Source organism: Neophocaena asiaeorientalis, unplaced genomic scaffold (assembly GCF_003031525.2).
Source record: "Neophocaena asiaeorientalis asiaeorientalis breed wild unplaced genomic scaffold, Neophocaena_asiaeorientalis_V1.1 scaffold1543, whole genome shotgun sequence".
Taxonomy (NCBI): Eukaryota; Metazoa; Chordata; class Mammalia; order Artiodactyla; family Phocoenidae; genus Neophocaena; species Neophocaena asiaeorientalis.
This window is the reverse complement of record NW_020173976.1, coordinates 32,548-50,128: the sequence shown is the minus strand read 5'-3', so window position 1 is coordinate 50,128 and position 17,581 is coordinate 32,548.

Here is a 17,581-nt window from a genome sequence, read left to right as displayed (position 1 = left end):
ATCTCAAGAAACCACTTTTTTCCTCATCCATAACAAGCAACTCTTCATCTATTAAAGTTTAATCATGAGATTGCAGCAATTCAGTCACATCTTCAGGCTCCACTTCAGATTCTAGTTCTCTTCCTGTTTCCACCACATCTGCAGATACTTCCTCCACTTAAGTTTTGAAACCCTCAAAGTCATCCATGCAGGTTGGAATCAACTTCTTCCAAACTCCTGTGTATGTTAATATTTTGACTTCTTCCCACGAATCATGAATGTTCTTAATGGCATCTAGAGTGGTGAATCCTTTCCAGAAGGCTTTCAATCTACTTTGCCCAGATCCATCAGAGGAATCACTATCTAAGGCAGCTATAGCCTTACAAAATGTATTTCTTATATGGTAAGACTTGAAAGTTGAAATTACTCCTTGATCCACGGGCTGCAGAATGGATGTCGTGTTAGCAGGCATGAAAACAGCATGAATCTCATTGTACATCTCGATCAGAGTTCTTGAGTGATCAGATGAATTGTCAATGATACTTTGAAAGGAATCTTTTTCTGAGCAGTAGGTCTCAATGGTGGACTTAAAATATTCAGTAAACCATGTTGTCAACAGATGTGTTGTCATCTAGGCTTTGTTTATAGAGCACAGGCAGAGTAGATTTAATGTAAATCTTAAGGGCCCTAGGATTTTCAGAATGGTAACTGAGCATTGGCTTCAACTTAAAGTTATCAGCTGCATTAGCCCTTAGCAAGAGAGTCAGCCTGGCCTTTGAGGATTAGAAGCCAACCATTGACGACTCCTCTCTAGCTATGAAAGTTCTAGATGGCATCTTCTTCCAATATAAGGCTGTTTTATCTACATTGAGAATCTGTTGTTTAGTGTAGTCACCTTCACCAATGATCTTAGCTAGATCTTGTGGATAACTTGCTGCATCTTCTACATCAGCACTTGCTACTTCACCTTGAATTTTATGTTATGGAGATGGTTCCTTAAACCTCATGAATCAACTTCGGCTAGATTCAAAGTTTTCTTCTGCAGCTTCCTCACCTCTCTAAGCCTTCATAGGAAGAGAATTAGGGCCTTGCTCTAGATTAGGCTTTGACTTAAGGGAACCTTGTGGTTGGTTTGATCTTCTATCCAGAGCACTAAAGTTTTCTCCATTATCAGCAATAAGGCTGTTTCACTTTCTTACTATTCACATGCTTATTGGAGTAGCACTTTTAATTTCCTTCAAGAACATTTCCTTTGCATTCACAACTTGGCTAACTGGCACAAGAGGCCTAGCTTTTGGCCTGTCTTGGCTTTTGACATGCCTTCCTCACCAAGCTTAATCATTTGTAGCTTTTGATTTGAGGTGAGAGACATGTGATTCTTCCTTTCACTTGAACACTTAGAGGTCATTGTAGGGTTATTAGTCAGCCAAATGTCAATATTCTTATGTCTCAGGGAATAGGGAGGCCCAGGGAAAGGGAGAGGGACAAAGGAATGACCCATCTGTGTAGCAATCAGAACACAAACAACCTTTATCGATTAAGTTCCCTGTTTTATGTGAGTGTGATCTGTGGGGCCTCAGAACAATTACAATAGTAACATCAAAGATCCCTAACCACAGATAACATTATCTGTGATAATAAATAGAATAATAATATATAATTATATAATAATATATAATACCTCAGATAATATAATAACTTGAAAGTTTGAAATATTACAAGAATTATCAAAATGTGACACAGAGACACAAAGTGAGCAATGCTTTTGGAAAAATGGCACTGATAGACTTGCACAGCACAGGGTTGACACAGACCTTCAATCTGTAAAAAATGCTCAATGCTATTAATAACATTCTTGTTTGTGTCTCTTTGTGAACATGTGTAAGCATTTCTCAAGGATCTGTACCTAGAAATAGCATTGCTAGATCATGGGATATGTAACTCTTTACCTTTACTAGATAATACCAAACTGTTTGCCAAAATAAATGTAGCAATTTACACTCTACTAGCAGAGGATGAAAATTTTGGTTGTTCCATATCCTCACTAACACACACTATTGTCAAATTTTCTATTTTTTGCCAAACCAGCAGGTATGTAATGGTACCTCAATATAACTTTAATTTGCATTTTTGTGATTACTAATGCAGTTGAACATTTTTTCATGTATTTGTGGATCCTCTTTTGTTAAGAGAAGAAGTGTCCATTTAAGTTTTTTGTTCATTTATTTCTAATGAGTTGTTTGTCCTCTTATTGATTCAGAGTAGTTCTCTATATATTCCAGATACTAGTTCTATTTTGGTTGTGTTGTAAATATCTTCTCCCACCTCTCAGTATATGGCTTGTCTTTTCACCCCTATTATAGTGTCTTCCCATGAACAGAAGTTCTTAATTTTAGTGTAATTTGGTTTATAAATCTCTTCTATTTTATACTTTGCCTAGATTAAAGGTGAGTCCCTACAGAGAATATCTGTGTTTATTTCTGCTTGGAGATCCAGATTACTACCAACCTCCACTATTTTATGTTAGTATTATTGGTTTCAAATCTCTAGATCATAAAGGGATTGTAAATTTTAAGCCTAACCCTGTATGAGGGCAAGCTTGTGGTTAAAAATTCTCTAGGGACACTCTTGTTTATCACTCAGACCCCAGATCAAGATAGTTAAGTTTTTTTTTTTTTCTCTTTGTTACTCCTTCACTGAGGATGTAGCTCTTCAAATGTTTTACCTTTATTCAAGGTTCTCAAGTCCAACTACATACTTGATATGGATCTAAAGATTGTTAAATCTGGGTTTTCCTGAGATACACAAAAGGTCTCAGTGCAGATACCGCTCTCAGTAACTCCAGCCCATCTCACTGCTTTCTAATCTGTATTCTTTGGAGTTTCTCTTTACTTTCTTTTACACTCAAGTATGCATTACAGAGGATGTTTATTACAGCTTAACTGGCATTTCTAGATGTTCTGTAGTGGTAGGTTTTCCAGGATAAGTGGTTCACAGTTTTGCCCGAAACGGAACTTAAAATGTATATCTTCAAGTAATTTTTAAAGAAAGTCTGAATAAGGAGTATATTCCATTGGAATAATTTCACTTCCAGTAGTAGTAACCCTATTTTGTCCTAGCATTTGAATGATAGCTTGTGTAGGTTTAGAGCTTTCAGTTCCAAATCTTTCCCTCTCAGTACTTTATAGACATTTTCCATTATTTGCATTTAGTGTTACGGATGAGAAATCCAGTGCCAATTTGATTCTCACTTCCTTTAGGAATGAGTTTATTTCCCTCTAGAAACTTGTAGGATTTTCTCTTTATTTGGAAATTCACAAATTTTTAGCAGGATGGCCCTAAATTTATTTCTCTTTTCAATATTTCTCAGTATTAAGTGATCTTTTTAGCCTAAACAATAAAAACATTATTTAGCTCAGATCATTTTTATTTAACTTTATTGGTTATTTCTTCCTTTTTATCTTCTGTTTTCTTCTTTTAGACTTCATATTAGATGGACATTAAATCTACTACATCTAACATCTTTGTCTCATAATTTTTCTTTAAAACGTCTTGCTCTCTTTCCCTCCGCCGCCCCTTTACATTCTAGAAGCATTCTTAAATTTGATATTCTAATCCACTAATTCAGTTTTGGCTGCATTCATTCTGATATTCAATCCTTTCTCAGAGCTATTTTTGGCTAGAAGGCAATCATGTTTTTAACTTCCAAGACTGCTTTCTTGTTGTTTAGTTATTCCTTTCTCAAATATTCCAGGATGAAGTTGTTCTCTTTAATCTCTATTGAGATGTAGATTAAAATTTTTTTTAGTTCTCTTTTGTTTCCGGTAGTAACTCTTGTTTCTTTGTTCTGGTTATTTGTTCTGCTGGTGAGCTTGAGATTTCTCTTTCATATTGCGGGTATTACTCAAAATTTCTGATGATTCTTAAATATCCATTTTATAAATAAAAGCCTAGATCTATTTACATTGCAGTTCTGTGGGTCTCTTTGGCATATAAGAAGTTAGTGCAATGGTAGATTTAAATGAATCAGATGGAATGTGCCAACAGATAAACATCCCTTCAGTGTGTGAAGGTCCCATGTCTGTTGTAAGAATTTGAAGTTACCAGGAACACTGTCCTCTTCTCTCTCCAGCTTTCACTCCTACACTGAGAGCATATTCCTGCATTGTTCAGAGAGAGGCTCTTGCCAGCTGTACCTGGTGCTAACACAAAGCTGGTTTACACAGAGCCAAGAACTGGTCCATCTCTGCCAACCTCTTTAGCCTTATTCTACTGTAAGCACAGCTGATTTTGAACTTAAAGTTAATAAAGTGTTTTGTCAGGATTTAACACTTCAACAGTCTCTCCTTCTCTAGAGCTGTGCTGCAGATTTTTTATCAGTTTGGTTTCTATACCACTAAATCCCATTTTCTTTATATCATGCAAACATTCCCCAGTGTTCTTGGTCCACTCCTAGCAATTCACTATGTTCTAGCACAGTTGTGGATTTATTCTTTGTTATATATATATTTCATGAAATTTGTATGGGATTTTTGAGAAGGTGGACAGTATGTGCAGCCTGCCATCTTGAACTGGTACTTCAAAGTAATACATTTTAAATCACAGAATTTCAAGTCTTAGTACTATTTTATTTTTATTTTTTAAGGAGACAAAAGACCTGTATGCATAAAATTATAAGACACTGATGGAAAGAAATTAAAGATGATACAAATAGATGGAGAGATATACCATGTTCTTGGATTGGAAGAATCAACATTGTGAAAATGACTCTACTCCCCAAAGCAATCTACAGATTCAATGCCATACCTATCAAACTACGCACTGGCATTTTTCACAGAACTAGAACAAAAAATTTCACAATTTGTATGGAAACACAAAAGACCCCGAATAGCCAAAGCAATCTTGAGAACGCAAAACAGAGCTGGAGGAATCAGGCTCCCTGACTTCAGACTATACTGCAAAGCTACAGTAATCAAGACAGTATGGTACTGGCACAAAAACAGAAAGATAGATCAATGGAACAGGATAGAAAGCCCAGAGATAAACCCACGCACATATGGACACCTTATCTTTGATAAAGGTGGCAGGAATGTACAGTGGAGAACTGGACAGGTACATGTAAAAGTATGAGATTAGATCACTCCCTAACACCATACACAAAAATAAGCTCAAAATGGATTAAAGACCTAAATGTAAGGCCAGAAACTATCAAACTCTTAGAGGAAAATATAGGCAGAACACTCTATGACATAAATCACAGCAAGATCCTTTCTGACCCACCTCCTAGAGTAATGGAAATAAAAATAAACAAATGGGACCTAATGAAACTTCAAAGCTTTTGCACTTATATACACTACCAAATGTAAAATAGATAGCTAGTGGGAAGCAGCCGCATAGCACAGGGAGATCAGCTCGGTGCTTTGTGACCACCTAGAGGGGTGGGATAGGGAGGGTGGGAGGGAGACGCAAGAGGGACAGGATATGGGGATATATGTATACATATAGCTGATTCACTTTGTTATACAGCAGAAAATAACCCAACATTGTAAAGCAATTATACTCCAATAAAGATGTTAAAAAAAGAAAAAAGCAAAATAAAGGTACAATAATAGAAAAAAATTTTTTTTTTGGCCATGCCACGCAGCATGTAGAAGAATCTCAGTTCCCCGACCAGGGATCGAACCCACTCCCCCTGCAGTGGCAGCGTGGAGTCTTAACCACTGGACTGCCAGGGAAATCCCACTTTAGTACTCTTTTAGATGCTGCATTCCTGGCTATACTCTAACTATACCACTTACATGACCACCTCTCTGTCTTTGTATAAGGCTAAGGGCCACAAATCAAGGGCAAGTTGTGGGGAAAAAAACACACAGAAAAAGTAAAAGGGGAAGAAGAGAGAAGGGCAGGAAAGGTTCTTTTCTGGCCAATTAGGACCCAGATTCTGAGTGATTTAAATAAGCCAGTCTTTTTTACTCTCAAGCTGATCTCTGGAGCCAACAAATATGCTCTCACTGTACCTAGACTCAGGTGTCCAAGTCCAAACTCAGTGGACCAAGCAGGCACTATCATTACTTAGTACTTCCCACCCCTCATTTTGAGAAGAGAACTCAGGAAGAAAATACCTTCTTTGTAGTTCTGAACACTTTGGGGATTTCACTTTGCAGAGCCAGCAGAGGCTTCAGATAGACTTTAAGAACATGAGTCAATAAAACAAGAGTAGCTTTGATAGGTCAGGCAAAGCATTAAACTGAAAAAGGATCCCAACCCTTCCTTTTTTTTTTTTTTTTTTTTTTTTTTGTGGTACACAGGCCTCGCACTGTTGTGGTCTCTCCCATTGCGGAGCACAGACTCCAGACGCGCAGGCTCAGCGGCCATGGCTCACGGGCCCAGCAGCTCTGCGGCACGTGGGATCTTCGCGGACCGGGGCACGAACCCACGTCCCCTGCATCGGCAGGCAGACTCTCAACCACGGTGCCACCAGGGAAGCCCAACCCTTCCTATTGATTAATAGTAACCATTGCACACTTTTCTACAGAAGAACATTGAACTGGGCCTTTAGCAGCTGCCTGATTCATTTTATTTCCTCACTTGTACTAAATATGCTTAAGCTCTGAGTTTTAAATGTAAGTACAAAATGCAGTAGATTAAAATTTTCAGTTCAGTACTGACTTCACTAAATATGGCAGAGGAGGAAGTCAAGGGAGAACTCAAAAAAAACAACTAATAAACTTGCAAAAACTGTCAGAATCAACCTTTGCAGAACTCCAGGAGCTAGTAAAAAAAAAAATATATATATATAACAACTAGGGGAAAACTAAAGGAAGAAAGAAGCTGCCACATTGTAGTAAGAATGTACTGTAGTGTTTTCATTCACTTACCATCCCTCACTCTCCAAATTGGTGGCAGCCATGAAGATGGCAGTTGCACTCTTGGTGAAGTTTGCTAGTGCCAGAGGAAATATGTACTTTATTCTCAAAGAATTGTGGTAGTATTTTCCACTTTGGTGGCTCCTTCAAGGGTCAGAACAAGGGCTTGCCTTTGTTTTGTCCAGCCCAGAGAGTTCCCAGGGCTGGGGCAGCTCCTGGGAGGCTTTTGCTGAATGTACTTAAAGGCAAAAAGATTGGATACAGCAGCTTGTGGGAAGGGATAATAGGACAAGCCCAAAAAGCCTTGGAAGGAAATTAGAAAATAAGATGTGTGGGGCATAAGAGCTTTTAAAAGCTCCAGTGTATACTGGGGAGTCAAGAAGCCCAAGTGCATGCCCAGGTCTGGATGTGTGTACAGAAAATGCCTGAGAAGACACTAAGCTTTCACCTCTGGCTGACCGTCAGGCTCCACATGAGTGAGAAGTAAAGGCTAAGACAGAGTTGTAAGTGGCCTGGCTAAATGTTGAAGGAGTGCCCAACACAGAGCCAATTGGTAAAGACTGGAAGATTAAATTTTATTTTATTTTTTTCTCTTTTGGCTCCAAGCATTTGAGCCAAATTTTGTCAGAACACTAACTGACCACTAAGTTAATGGAACATAAGTTTCAGTGGCCACACATGACAGAGATAGCAAACTGTAAAAAAATAGTTTAGAAAAGTCACTAAGTGAAAAACAGCAACCCAAAATAAACAGGAAAAAGAAAAACAGGGAGAATTTCATTTCCAGAGTTGCCGCATTATAATATTCAAAATATCCAGTTTTAAACAAAAAAGCCATATGCAAAAAAACAAGAAAGTATGACCCATTCACAGGGGAAGAAAAATTGATAGAAAATTTCCCTAAGGAAACCCAGGATTTGGACTTACTAGACAAAGACTTTAAATCAACTATCTTAAATATGGTTAAAAGCTAAAGGAACCATGGACAAAGAACTACAGGAAGCCAGGAGAACAATGTCTCATCACATAGAGACTATCAATAAAGAGATAGAAATAATGAAAAGGAACCAAATAGAAAATTTGGAAATGAAAAGTACAATAACTGAAATTAAAAATTCACTGAAGAGCAGAAAGAGAAAAGAATGACCAAAATGAACAGAGCCTAAGAGACCTTTGGGACACTATCAGGCATACCAACATATGCATAATGGAAGTCCCAGAAAGAGAGGAGAGAGAGAAATGTGCAGAAACCATATTTGAAGAAATAATGGCTGAAAAGTTCCCAAATATGATGAAAGACATGAATCTATAAACATCCAAGGAACTCAACAAACTCCAAGCAGGATAAATTCAAAGAGGTCATGCCAAGACACAGTATAGTCAAACTGTCAAATGACAAAGACAAAGAGAATCATGAAAGCAGAAAAAAAAAAAGCAGCAGTTCATCATGTACAAGAGCGCCTCAATAAGATTTACTGCTGATTTCTCCTTCAAAAACATGGAAGCCAGAAGACAGTGGGATGATATAGTTAAAATGTAGGGAAAAAAATGTTAACTAAGAATTCTATATTCATTAAAACTAACCTTCAAAAATGAAAGAGGAGATAAAAACTGATGGAGGTAATCACTAGTAGACCTGCTCTACAAGAAACGTTAAAGGGAGTCCTTCAGGCTAAAATGAAAGGACACTAGAAAGTAACTTGAAGACATGAAGAAATAAAGAACAATGGTAAAGGTAAACATAGGTAAATATAAAAGACAAAATTGTTGCAGTTTCTGGTTTTTAAACCCCTACATGTATATATGTCTACTGCGGGCCTCTCACTGCTGTGGCCTCTCCCGTTGCGGAGCACAGGCTCCAGACGTGCAGGCTCAGCGGCCTTGGCTTACGGGCCCAGCTGCTCTGCGGCATGTGGGATCTTCCCAGACCAGGGCACGAACCCGTGTCCCCTGCATCGGCAGATGGACTCAAAACCACTGCACCACCAGGGAAGCCCATGCAGTTTCTGGTTTTTAACTGCTTTATCATTTTTTAAATTCATAAAACAATAAGCATACATTAATGGGCATACAATGTATAAAGATGTAATTGGTGACAATGACAACATAAAGGGGGAAGTGGAGCTGGGAAGTAACAGAGTTTTTGTGTATTATTGAAACTAAGTTGGTATTAATTCACACTTGATTAATGTGAATTGAATTTCTAGCTTGCTTGTTAGAAAATTCAAATACTAATTTTAATCCCCTGAGTAACCAATAAAGAAAAATACTAGACAATATATAAAAACAATATATAGAAAAAGAAAAGGAAAGGGAATCAAAATGGGACACTAAGAACAAATTTATTTGAATGCAGTAACAGAATTTAGAAACAAAGAAGATATTATATGTAGAAAATAAATAGAAAAATGGCATAAGTGAGTCTTTCCTTATCAGTAATTACTTTACATGAAAATGGATTAACCTGTGATTCAAAGGCAGAGATTGAGAGAATGGATAAAAAGAACATGATCTAACTATATGCTGTCTACAGGAGATTCACTTTTTTAAATAGTTATTTATTTATTTATTTATTTATGGCTGCTTTTGGTTCTCTGTTGCTGTGTGTGCCTTTCTCTAGTTGCGGTGAGCAAGGGCTACTCTCCGTTGCAGTACGTGGGTTTCTCATTGCGGTGGTTTCTCTTGTCGTGGGGCACAGGCTCTAGGCGCGTGGGCTTCAGTAGTTGTAGCTCACAGGTTCTAGAGTGCAGGCTCAGTAGTTGTGTCGCACGGGCTTTGTTGATCTGCGGCATGTGGGATCTTCCCAGACCAGGGTTCAAACCCATGTCCCCTGAATTGGCAGGAGGATTCTTAACCACTGCTCCACCAAGGAAGCCCAGAATAAATAGGTTAAAAGTGAAAGGATGGGAAAGATATTTCATACAAATAATTACCAAAAGAGAGATGGAGTGGCTACACCAATATTAAACAAAAATTGACTTAAGACAAAAATTGTTACAAGAGAAAATAAGGACATTATATATTGATAAAAGGGTCAATCTATCAAGAAGAGATAACAATTATAAACATATACACACTTAACAATAGAGCACCAAAGTATGTGAAGCAAAAACTGACAGAATTGAAGTTAGAAATAGATAGTTCTACATTCATAGTTGTAGGCTCCAATACTAAGCTTTCAATAATGAGTAGAACAACTAGACAGAGTATCTATCAGTAAGGAAATAGAGGACTTGAGCAACACTATAAACCAACTAGACCCAACAGACATATAAAGAACATTCTACCCAACAATAGCAGAACACATATTTTTACCAAGTGCACAGAGAACATTCTCCAGGATAGACCATATGTTAGGACACAAAATAAGTCATAGAAGATTAAAATCATACAAACTATCTTCTCTGACTACAATGAAATGATATTATAAATTAATAAGAGAAGGAAACCTGGAATTTAACAAATGTGGAAATAAGGAACAACTATTAAACAATGAGTCAAAGAAGAAATTACAAGTGAAATTAGAAAATACTTAGAGATGAATGAAAACAAAAACACAAAATACAAAATCTTATGGAATGTGGTGAAAGCAGTGTTAACAGAGAAATTTTTACTGATAAACATCTACATTAAAAAAAGAAGGAAGGGGCTTCCCTGGTGGCGCAGTGGTTGGGAGTCCGCCTGCTGATGCAGGGGACGTGGGTTCGTGCCCCGGTCCGGGAAGATCCCACATGCCGCGGAGTGGCTGGGCCCGTGAGCCATGGCGGCTGGGCCTGCGCGTCCGGAGCCTGTGCTCCGCAGTGGGAGAGGCCACAGTAGTGAGAGGCCCGCGTACCGCAAAAAAAAGAAGGAAGATCACAAATCAACCTAACTTTCCTCCTTAAAGAATTTAGAAAAGCAAACTAAACACAAAGCTAGCAAAAGAGGACATAAAGATTAGAGTGGAGATAAGTGAAAAAGAATAGAAAAACAATAGAGAAAAGTAATGAAACCAAAAGTTCAGTCTTTGAAAAACATCCACAAAATTGATAAACCTTTAACAGGACTGATGACAGAGACAGAGAGAGAGAGGGAGGGATGGAGTGGGGGAGGTAGAGAGAGAGAGATGAAAGGGGGCAGAGGAGGGGAGAGGAGAGGACAGACTGAAATTACCTAAATCAGAAATCAAAGTAGGGGGACTTCCATGGTGGTGCAGTGGTTAAGAATCCACCTGCCAATGCAGAGGACATGGGTTCAAGCCCTGGTCCGGGAAGATCCCACATGCCACGGAGCAACTAAGCCTGTGCGCCACAACTACTAAAGCCTGCGCGCCTAGAGCCTGTGCTCCGCAACAAGAGAAGCCACCACAATGAGAAGCCCGCGCACTGCAACGAAGAGTAGCCCCCGCTCGCCACAACTAGAGAAAGCCCATGCACAGCAACGAAGACCCAACACAGCCAAAAATAAAATAAATAAAATAAAAAAGAAATGAAAGTAGGTACATTACCACAGACTGTACAGAAATAGAAAAGAATTATAAGAGAATACTATGAAAAGCTGTATGCCAATAAATTGGATAACCTAGATGAAATAGAAAAACACAGAAATTACCAAAACTGACCCAAGGAAAAATTGAAAATCTGAACAGACCTATAACAAGAGATTGAATCAATCATTTAAAACCTCCCAACAAAGAAAAGCCCAGGACCAGATAACTTCACTGGTGAATTCTACCAAACATTTAAAGAAGAATTAACATCACTCCTTTCCAGACTCTTCCAGAAAATAGAATAGAAGGGAACATTTCCTAACTCTTTCTATGAGGGTAGCATTATCCTGATATTAACACCAGATAAAGACATCACAAAAAAACTGATTTTAGTTTTCTTTTCACAAGATAGTGAAAAGGCAATTCACAGAATAGTGGGAGTGGGGGGCAATATTTGCAAATATATATACCTAAGGGTCTAGAATCCAGAATATATAAAGAACTCTTACAAATCAACAACAAAAAGATGCTCAGTTTACAGATTAGCAAAGGACTTGAACAGACGTTTCTCAAAGAAGATAGACAGATGGCCAACAAGCACATGAAAAGATGCTCAACATCATTAGGAAAATGCAAATAAGAACTACAGTGATATCCCACTTCATACCCACTAAGATTGTTATATTTTTTCATGGAAAATAACAAATATTGGTGGGGATATGGAGAAATTGGAACCCTCGTATATTGCTGTTGAAAGTGTAAGATGGTGCAGCTGCTGTGGAAAACAGCTTGTCAGTTCCTCTAAAAGTTAACCAGAGAATTACCATATAATCCAACAACTCTCCTCCTAGGTATATACCCAAAAGAGTTGAAAACAGATATTCAAACAAAAACTTGTATGCAAATATTAATAGCAGCACTATTTGCAGTAGCCACAGATGGAAACAACCCAAATTCCATCAATTAACGAATGGATAAAATGTGGCATATCCATAAAATGAAAGGTTATTCAGCCATAGAAAGGAATGAAGCACTGATATCTGCTACAACAACATTATGCTAAATGAAAGAAGCCAGACATAAAAAGTCACATATTATATGATTCCATTTATATGAAATATCCAGAATAGGCAAATCCATAGAGACAGAAAGCATATTAGTTGTTGCCAGAAGCTGGGGGACGGAGAAGTGGGAAGTGACTTCTTAATGGTGTGGGGTTTCTTTGGGAGGGCGATGAAAATATTTTGGAACTAGATAGAGGTGGTGGTTGCACAGTATTGTGAATGACCTAAATGTCACTGAATTGTATACTTTAAAATGGTTAAAAAATAATAAAATTGTTAATTTTATGTTACATAAGTTTTACCTCAATTTTAAAAGATTGAAGCTATATCTGACTCCAGAGCAAGAATTTTTATATTGAGAGTATCCTGCATTGAAGAATGCTGTATTATAGCTACTATTATCAAAAACTAGCCACCAGAAGTAGCTTTGAGCTCAATACCTAAGAGTCTGATGAAGTAAACATTGAATAATTCCAACTCTGTTCTAATGACCATACTTGCTGGGGCATAGAAGTGGGTAAGATAGAGGCTCTGCCCATGGACTGCTCATATCTGGGTTTCCACTAGCACTTGTGGGTCAAGGCAAAGTACAACTAGAAGTCCCTGGCCCATTCTTCCCCTCCCAACCCCCTCACCCTGTCCCATACCTCATAAGCATGTGTGTGGAAAACCTAGCCCACACAACCAAGCTCCATACATGTACACACACCCCTACACACAACTGCCCTTTAGGCACACAGTTGCCTATGGGAGCTATGGAAGTTCTAATGGTGGACTCAGAATCTTTTGGACAGAGAATTTTAGAGTCCTGGATACATGTCATGTAATTTAAAGTAGGAGAGAGCATGGGCTCTGTGGTCTCATGGACTCCGTATCTTGTAAAGAGGAACGTAGTTGGAGAAGGGTCAGAGTGGGAGCCTTAAAGCATAAGCCAAAGGAAAAGCCCTTCATTGCCCAGGTCTAGGGGTGGTACTTCCCTACCCACTCCACTCACCCTTTTCTGTCTCATCTGAGCACCAGCCATGGATAGAGCCTGTTTCTGCTCTGGAATCAGCAAGGAGAGGCTGGCCTGAAAGAAAGTCTGGTGTTTCATCTCACAGGTCACATCTTTACCAGAACTGAATTTCTGGAGCCTCAGGGACCCTGTGGGGTTTGTCTGACTTAACTGTGTGGAAGACCTTGCTGTCACCATTGACTTCCCAGATTCCAGGAGTTTGGACTCTACTTCCTGCAGAGTTTTCTGCCAGAATTCCTGAAGTGACCTTGCCCACCTTAGACTTTCCAATGCCAGGATCCACTGCTCCCAGTGTATTCCATTACCAGCTCTCTGTATTCTTACCTTTTCCTAAATGCTAAAGATGAAAAGCTATGATCCTGGGCTTCCCTGGTGGCGCAGTGGTTGAGAGTCCGCCTGCTGATGCAGGGGACACAGGTTCGTGCCCCGGTCCGGGAAGATCCCACAGGCCACGGAACAGCTAGGCCCGTGAGCCGTGGCCTCTGAGCCTGCGCATCCGGAGCCTGTGCTCCACAGCGGGAGAGGCCACAACAGTGAGACACCCGCGTTCCGCAAAAAAAACCAAAAAACAAAAAACTATGATCCAGGAGTATAAAAATGGGGACTGAGATGAAACCTCCTCAAAGTAGGAGGATCATTTGTATCAATATAATGGAGATAAGTACGTTTTAGGAGAGCATAATAGATGGGTCCCTGATGCATGACTAGTGGGTGTGGTCAAGGGAAATATATAGGATATCTAAGATGGGACTTAAAAGATCAAATCTTGGGCAGACAAAAGTGAGGAAGATTATTATGGGGGGAAAAGAAATGTTAAATGTACATACACTATTTTTCAATTTGCATATTGTGGCCTCTGAAGGATGAAAAACTTAAATATAGACAAGATTTATTCTGAAGCAGAATCCCTGAGGATTGGTCCATGGGTTAGTCTCATGCTCTTGAAAGGAAAACTAGAACTCAGAACTTGCTTTGACACTCAAGCCAGTGGTAGAATTGAGGGAATCCAAAGAATTCTAACCCTAAGACCAGAGCTGTCTCCATCTTCTGTACATCCCCTTGAGAATCTGAGTGTCCAGAACTCCCTATTCTTCATTTCTAACCCTCCATTCCCAGTCATAACTTTGTGTTTGCCTCTGTTTGTGAGCTTAGTTTCACTCATAGATCTATTCTAGCCAAGGGAACATGGCTAAAAATCCTTTGCCTCACCATCCATCAAATTCCATACTCATTGATGACTCTTTTGCTCTCTTTCCATACCTATATCTTCACCTCTTTCTATCCAAATTCTTTAGCTTGAGTCCCTAGGCCTTTACTCCCTAGTTTCCCACACTGCCTGTGTTCCTTACCCCTGACACCTGATCTTCCCAAACCGAGGTCTTGCCTGCCTGAACCGAATGTAGCCATTTTCTCTTGGAATATTACCTCTCGTGTATTCTCTGCAGTCTTTCTGAAACTCCTATCAGACAAATGTCAGAGTCTCTCACTCTAGCCCACATTCCTCTTAATTTCCTTCTCATGTTCTCTAACTCCATAGTTCTCTGCACTTTGCTCTGGACATTTCTCCCCACTCTTGTTTAATGGATGCTACTTATATTTTTGTTTCTTTAAACACTGAATGAGGTGAGTTCTTCCTGAATCAGCTGTTTGCAAGAGACTTGCAAGAGGGTGGAGGCAGTACCATATTTAAGGCCATTTTCTTTATGAAATAGTATTTGCATGAGTTCTTATAGCCCTTGCTGTTTCCCATGATTAGCATTTCAGGGTTGCTTACAATGCAGAGTCTATGTCCTTCACTATTCCTCACCAACAGACTGCTTTCTACAAATATAGCTGTTTGTCCCTTTTCAACTTCACCTTCCCTGTATCTCAAGTCTTTGTGTCAAATGGGTGGAAAAAAAGCCCCTACTTCAGTCTGCTTGCCTGTTCTTATTGTTCAGTACAATAAGGACTTGTGGGTCTTGGGTCACTTTCTTTGGAGAGCTATGTCACTCTCACTTTGTATAAAACCTGCACCCTTAGGCATCCATTATCACATTCCTGTTTGACTTTCACTATATTGGGCAGTTCTTACTCATAGGTTGTAGTCCAGGCTTACAGGTGTTTCTAGTTACATCACAAATAAAGTTTGTCTATTTTTCATTCTCCTTGTAGTTTTGAGTTAAAGAAGGATGAATTTCTGAGAAGAGGAAAAAAATCACTGTTTTTATTCTGCCACTTGAAAACCAAAGCTTCAACTGTTTTTCACAATTTATCCAACCTTTTTATGTATTTAGAGAAGGGTTGGGGGGAGGGAAGGGGGAGGTTATTTCAATATGTCCTCCATACACATCTTAACCAGATTGAGTAAATGAACTTTCAGCAATAATCAATATGGATGCCTCTCTTCAAAGATTGCAAGTTGAATTTCCTTCCAGCCACAGGAATGGGGACTCAAAGTCAATATAAACAGTGTTATAGAAAAGGCTATGCACTGTTCTTCGCACAACTGAGATTCACCCCCAATACCTACTCGATATATTAATCACAGTTGCTGTCGTTCCCATAGTTCATGCTAAAGGTCAAGCCTGCACATAGCTTGTGGCCTCCAAGCCTTCTCCCGGGCCACAGGTGATTAAAATACAGGTGGGCTTCTGACTGATTCCATGGGCTGTTCAACAACTCAATGAAAAAAGATGATCTGGGCAAACCAGAACCTCTTGCAAATTTAGCTATGGAAACAAAAGAGAGAATCAGAAAATTGACAGTCAAAGCAAAAGCTTAAAGATTTCTATGAGGTAGAGTTTGGGACAGAAAGGTCATGGCATGGAGAATCATAAGGAAACAGAATCTAAGAGATGAATTTTAAACAGGAGGCAAAAAAATGCAGAGGTGTAGGGTAGAAAGAGTCAATTCGTTGGTAGAGACAAGAATTACACATAGAAACAAATGTGGAGAGTGGCTCTGTTATGTTAACCACAGCACTGTCCTTTGGCTTTTCCTGGATTCCTGTACCTAACACAACACCTTGCCATAGTAGGGCCTCAACAAATGTGTTTAGAGGGATGGATGTTTATCCTCAGGATAAGTGAGGTTACCTCTTTGCTTAAAGTAACCTGTCTGAATCTCTGCTGTTGTTACAGACCCTCTACCCCAGCACTCTACAGAAACTGTTTTCTTAAAGCTTGCCATGGAGTTTGCTAAACACTCATTTAATGACTTATTCTTCATTCTCCTCGATTTATTGAGTCTCTCCTTTGGCTCTTGTGGTGCAGTACTGTCCTAGTTCTCTTGCCTCTGACCACTCCCCTGCCTCAGCTGGTTTCTCTTCCTTTTCTTCTCTTCCTGAGTAAATAATCACCAAGGACTGTCTTCAGCTCTCTTCTAGTTCTATACTCTCTTCTTACCAAGTGAGCTATTCATGCCCATAACTTCATGTATACCTGCTATAGAGGTGACTCCCAAATCTGAATCTCTGGGAGCCCACATCTCCGAGCCCACAACTGGGTCCTTGAAACTCAACATGACTTAAACAGAGCGTGTCTGTCTTTGTAAATCAGTTCCTTCTCTTGACTTCCCTATTTCTATTGCACTACCAGTATCTCAGTTTTGAAATCTGAATTATCTTTGGCTGTTTTCTTCTTCATTCTCCATCATCTAATCAGCTGCAGAGTCTAGTTAATAATGCTAATAGAAATAATAATTGCTAACCCTCCTCTGCCTCAAAAATCTTCTGTTGCTCTCCATAACCTACCAAAATAAGCTTTTTTAAAGGGCCCCAGAGTTCAGAATTCTCTACAACATGTTGCAAACTCATATTTCCAGTCTTATTTCCTATGGTTCTGTTGTACAGTGAGAATTTTAAATTTACCATCCCTTTACATATTAATGATTCATTTAATTCCATTAACCAAAGATAACAAATGATTTTCTAAAAGATTATTCCTTTTTTTTTTTGTACTAGGCTGAATGGGAAATACTGTGGAAGTGAAGAGGAAAAAATATGTTTATTCTCCACCCTCTCTCAATATGTGCTCAGAAGATCAAACTCAGAAAATTATGCCCATCAGGGAATATGAAACGACAAAAAACATTGCATTTTAAGCCACTCAGACTATCTTGAAAACTTTAAAATTAGATACATTCTGTATAAGATAAAACTTGTAGAAGAACCTGGCCAATTGAAGGTGATTTAAGAGAAAGTCTTGCC